This window comes from Physcomitrium patens, chromosome 22 (genome assembly GCF_059467195.1).
Source record: "Physcomitrium patens ecotype Gransden chromosome 22, ASM5946719v1, whole genome shotgun sequence".
Lineage (NCBI taxonomy): Eukaryota > Viridiplantae > Streptophyta > Bryopsida > Funariales > Funariaceae > Physcomitrium > Physcomitrium patens.
In genome coordinates, this window is record NC_143431.1 from 11823539 (window position 1) to 11829538 (window position 6000).

A 6000-nucleotide genomic window follows, 5' to 3' on the forward strand; every position below is an offset into this window, starting at 1 on the left:
ATATTTTGTTTTGATGAGTATGGGATTTGCTTCAAAGATCTCTAGAAAATGTTCTTAATGTGAACTTAATACATCCATTTGAGAGCCCATTGACATCTTGGAGATTTTTGTTTTTTTCATTTGATGGAGGTGAGATGTATACAATATGTTTGTTATGGGAAGATGGGTAGAGGAGGCCATTGCCATGATGAGTGTTGGAAGCTTGGAGGAAGTGGGTGTAGAGGGTGGTGTTTGGATGGGAGGGATAGGAGAGGAATGGAAGGAGGAGTGATGTGGTTGGTAAGAGAGATTTGGAATGCCATGGATGGTTTGTGTGATGGTCCATGTTGGGGTGGGAAAAGTAAGCGTAGCAGTGGGAGAGTATGCTGAGGCGCGGAGGAGGGTGAAGTGAGGTACACGAGCAGAGTGGGGAGTGGGGAGCGGGGAGGGGCAACCTCAACCTCCGCTGTGCCAGGGTGCGGTGATGTTGTGGGCGAGGAAGGCATGTGCGCGTGCGGGATGGCGCAAAGAGGGAATACAAAATGCGAATGCGGTGCGGTGAGCGTGGATCGAACACGCGACCTTCAGATCTTCAGTCTGACGCTCTCCCAACTGAGCTATCCCCGCACATGTTTTCGCCCGGGTTCGAACCGGAGACCTTCAGTGTGTTAGACTGATGTGATAACCAACTACACCACGAAAACTCGCATGCACGCCGCTCGCCGCCCACATTCTAACTCCCCCTCCGCCGTCACCCTCACCTGCACACCCTTCTTCACGCACTTCACACACACATTGGGCTCGCGTCGCCGACTGCAACGCCCACCACACACCTCCGCACTCAACAAGTGCTCCGCTGATGCCCAGCCAACTCTAGCACCGGCGTCGAAGCGGAAGCCATTCCTCTCTGCGCTGCACCTCACGCGCGCACAAAACCTCACCTACGTCACCCACCCCTCACCACCACCGGACATCGTCAAGTGTCATGCCCATGTGACGCCTCTGCCATTGCCATCGAGCGCAACCCGTTGGCTCTGCGGATCGAGGGCCTGACGCCCCTGTGACTTGCGTGGAACACGCTGCTCCTCTTTTGGGGAACGGAGTTTCTGGATGCACGGCATCGGGCTTTCCGTCCCCCTCACAGGAGCGACCACGGGTATCAGCCAGCATCGCGTCGCGAGCCTCTCATCTCACCCCAGCTGTGCTGCTTCGCCGGAATGATGGCAGAGCGTGCCGGGTCACGGGCGAGGGGTTCAGATAACCCATATGGGTGGTGCGGAATCCGTTGCGACTGGGGTATTTGGAGCGCGGTCGGAGGCGAGAGCAGGGAAGGAGCCGGGTGCTCAGCTCAGAGCGAACTATTCTTTCGCCTTTTACTAAAGAATACCGTGCGCTGGGTACACATACCGGTATAATCTATTTTTTGGACTGCCCCCTTCGCGGGGGCCCATCCATCTCAAAGCTCCAACCCGAATAATCCACCCTGCATTTCTGTGTGTTTTTGTGGGTTTTAGACTGGTTTCCCGAATCCGTGAACCTATCAGTCCAGTTAGCTGTCTCAACGTTTTTGTTTGTGTTTTTACTGCTTCGTCATTTTAATTATATGTCATTTGTAGTGATTTTTTTTTTTTTTGTTTTTTTGTTTTTCTTGGTTTATACCGGAATTTTCGAAGTCATGCTTGGTATTTAGTTTATGGGGCGGTTTTCTGGCGTGAAGTGTGAGCGGAGGTGCTCTATCGCGTTGGTTGCCAATTTTTTTTTTTTAATTTTTAGATTTTGCTCTGAACATTTTATCACTGCTTACTTTTTTTTCGATGGTTTCATTTTTGAACTCATTACAAACACCGGGGCTGTCCTTGGTTGTAGCAAGTCATTGGAAGGTAATGACTTAAATTTTGGTGAAGTTTTATTTTTTTAGTTTTATATTAAGGCATTTTTATTTTATTTTGAATCATTAGAGAGATTTATGATTAGAGTATCTTATCATTTGATCAGTTTTACATTAGTGTAAATTAAAAGTCATCCGTTTGTTTACTCACGCACTCGTTCGTTCGCCTGGTTACGCTTCTTCTGTTAACTGTCCGTCCGGGTGATTCGTGGGCTATGAGCTCTGTACAGAACAATTGCAACAACATAACGGACGACATGGGGCTCAGAATGATTGAGTCAGAATGGTCGTCCTCTCCCTTCGTGGTGGTGAGTTTGTTTCACTGTCGTTGTCGGCCTCGTCAGAGCTTCAGATGTTGCCTCTGCTGGATGGATGAAATACTGATGAGCTCCCTTCCATTGCCCATGTAGATGACAAAGTAGTTCCCGTCCCGTTCTCAATCATGTCTGACATGGCATCCATCACATTTTCTGAAGTGTTTTACAATGTTGGCCTCTTGGGGTTTTTATATATATATATACGAGAAAAAAAGTTATTGAAGAATTTTCTTTTTCTTTTTCTTTTTATGTTATCATCTGTCTCAATGGCCTGATTTTTTATTCACTGAGATTTGAAAAACATCTTTCTCAATCTAATCTTCAGATTGAAATTCTGAAACAGATTCAGAGTATTAATTTGTATGCATAATTACACAATTTAATTTAATAGAGACAATCCATAGGTCTAAGCAAATAAATAATTAAAATACAGGTCATTTTCAGATGTCTTCAATGTTGTAAGCACTCTTTTATGTTTTTGTTTTGTTTTGTTTTTGACACGCAATTCAAATTGAACTCATGTGTGTTCTCTTGGTACATTTTGTGAGAAAACATGAAGTGTATTGCTAAGATAGAAACTTAATGATGCAAATATACAATGAGCTCACCACTTAACCAAGAAAGATTGAAGAGAATTAATTGCATGAAGTGAACCTAGGCTTTGGGCTCTTATATTACATGTTTGTAGTTTAATAGCAAGGACTTTTTAGTACAAAAATACTAACAATAGCTTTCCAATAAGATCCATTTGACTTGAAAAGAATTATTTTATTAAATCACTTGTGACAATATGGTAGTACCACCAACTTATGGCGGCTTGATGTTGTCAATTGATAATAGCCTAATATCAATCCATCTACAAACTAGTCAGACACATAATGTCTAAAACAATTATACATGTATCTAATCGTTCTTTTAATACTCTTATTTATGAAAATATCATACTAATTTAATTTGATGATTTCTATCATTTTCTTGAATTTATAGTGTTTTTCATAAGTTCAACCTTTGGACAAATATCCGCAACAATGTCTTGACTCTTTCAAAAAACTAAGTCAATTTTATTATTTTCAATCTTCTCATGAACAAAGTGATGTTGAATTTTAATATGCTTAGTGTCAACATGGAGTGTATGATTATTCAAAAGAAAAATATAACTCTAATTATCACTAAAATTAATCATATGACTATCTTGTGAAAATCCAATGGCTTTAAATAATTTGTAAAGCTAAACTATTTTTTTTTGTTTTAATAACAGTTGCCATACATTATATTTTCAATAGTAGACAATTTAATCATTAGTTTCTTCTTGTTATTCCAAATAATAGTACCACCAGCCAATAAAAATGTGTAGCTAATAGTTAAATGAGAAATATTAATATCTCATGTATAATCTACTTGTTTGTAATCAATCACTTAAAAATTTGAAGAGACTCTATTTTATTTTAACACATGATTTAATATATCTTTTAAATATTAAAAAACCTACTCAATGACTATTCAATGTTGTAGGCTAGAATTTGCCATGTATTAGCTAAAAACTTCCATTGGATATGTAATATCAACTTAAGTGTTTATTATTGCATAAACTAAGTTGTCAACTACACATTAATATATAATATCCTTCATTGCTTCAAATTTCTCATGAATTTGTAAATTCATGTTTTTTAATAATTTTTATTAGGAACCAAATGTGTATTTAAAAATTTATAGTCTTTTGTGCATAATCTTTTAAGGATGTTTTTTAAATATTTTTTCTAGGATAAATAAATTATATGACTCTTTTGATCCCTTATATTTCTTATACCTATCGTATAATAGATTCATCTCAAATCTTTCATCTTAAATCCTTTATTTCAAATCTTTCATTTTAAATCTTATACTTAAGTAATTTTTTCTTTAAAAAGAAGTCTCTTGTTGAAAACTATGATTAAATCATGTATATATGAATATAATAATAAGGAAAATCTATTGAAATTCTTCATCACATAAATATTAGGATTTACATAGCTTTTCTTTATGTATTATGAAAAAAAGTATTTATTTTAATTTTTTTTTCTTATATTATATCCTAAGAAATATCTTAAGTCTATATAGATTTTAAATAGTTTATACATTAAAGATTATTTGTTTTTTGAAACATAGCCTTCAAGTTATTTTTTTATATATCTTATTTTTAAGATCTCTATTTAAGAATGTTATCATCACATCCATTTGATACTCTAATCTATTATTTTATCTACTTCTAAATATTATTTTTATAGACATACATATTTATCTAGATAAGAAGTATTAGGTTGAAGATAAATATAAATAGATTTGGTAATATCTTCTAGCATAGCTTCTTAGTAGCTTTATAGATGCAAATTTGACTCTAGACGTGTTTATTGTTGATTAATAGGTTAGAAACTTGGCCAACAAGTTAGCTATGTATTGCACATTTTAGTAACTTGTGATATAAGCTAACCATGTGGCACACATATGAAAAACTTGTCTTACAAGTTAGACTCATCTTTCACAAATTAAACATGAATTAGAGATCCCATAGAATGTTGCCATATAACTCTTAGTTAGATAGTATATGTAGAAGCAAGAATAAAACCTTCTTCATTCTTATCAATGTCTTTTTAATTCTTAGATTTGTTTCAAGGATCTTTAGTTTTCTTATCTTTGGCAATAGTCATTGTAATTTTATTATAATATAAATTTTAGTGAATATATATATATATATATATATATATATATATATATCACAAGAGTATATTGAGATTTTATTTGTTATGATTTATATCCTTGATAGTATGATAAGAATGTTAACTTACTATTCTTATTTTGTTTTAGAAGTAAGTAGATTATCCTATTTCTATCATTGTATTTTGAAGATTGCGAACTATCTACCTTTAAATTAATATTTTTAATTTTTTAACATTGATTTTTATTTTTGAAAGAAGTAAATTATTTTTTTGTGTAGATATTTTTACTTGATATTAGAGATTGCAAATTATTCTCGTCTAGTTTGACTTCTAAATTTTTTTGATTTGTATTCAAAAGAAAAACTTTGCAATACTACTGTCTGAAAAAAATGAAAATAGTTTTGTAATAGGTACAAATCTTCACAAGCTTATCGACATTCTTATGGTAGAAATTTCATATATTTTTCACATGAATTTGAATTAAATTTAGGAATTTTTTATTTTACAAATAGGATAAGAAGAAGGATTAGTATGCTTGAGAAGTTTGATGGAATAAGATCAAATTCATCCCTACAGATTGAATATCATATCCAATGGGCTTTCAGGAGGCAACTTGTGATCTTAACAAGGATTTTGGCAACATCAAAGAGAGCATATAGAATTAAAAGCCAAAGTTGTAAAGTTTAAGGTTTAAATTATAATTTGTATACAAAAACTATAAGATATGGAATTAAGGTGAAGAAGTTATAGCTGTTTGAAGTAAAGGTGTTAATTAAAGACATATTCTTACTTTTTTAAGGATATGAAGAGTTGTGTGGTAGCTTTTGAAGAAGTAAAGTGCAATTGGAACAACAAATTCAAGGCCTACATTTTTTATGAAAAAACTATTGTTATTGAAGTTTCTTTGCTAAATATGATTATCATCCACGACCTGATACTTTTGACTTTTCAAAAGTTGATAATCCTGCTACGAAAGATTTGACAAATCGTTTGTCAAAGCTACATGCAATAATGAAGGTGTAATTAAAAGAAGCTCAAGAATGATAAAAGATCAATGTAAATGCCTATCGAAAAGAACAACCACAATTCAATGTAGGTGACAAGGTATAGTTATTTCATCGTA

The 6000-nt window shown here is 34.6% G+C and overlaps 3 non-coding genes across 3 annotated transcripts; 1 reads left to right on the plus strand and 2 right to left on the minus strand.

Moving 5' to 3' along the window:
* Positions 1–533: 533 nt before the first annotated feature.
* On the minus strand, positions 534–606 carry TRNAF-GAA (transfer RNA phenylalanine (anticodon GAA)). The gene has a single exon. It is a non-coding gene; the product is annotated as a tRNA-Phe (tRNA).
* Positions 607–609: 3 nt separating this feature from the next.
* TRNAV-AAC (transfer RNA valine (anticodon AAC)) lies at positions 610–683 on the minus strand. Its single transcript has one exon. It is a non-coding gene; the product is annotated as a tRNA-Val (tRNA).
* Positions 684–1312: 629 nt separating this feature from the next.
* Positions 1313–1428, plus strand: LOC112275404 (U5 spliceosomal RNA). Its single transcript, XR_002967717.1, has one exon. It is a non-coding gene; the product is annotated as a U5 spliceosomal RNA (small nuclear RNA).
* The last annotated feature ends 4572 nt before the right edge of the window (positions 1429–6000 follow it).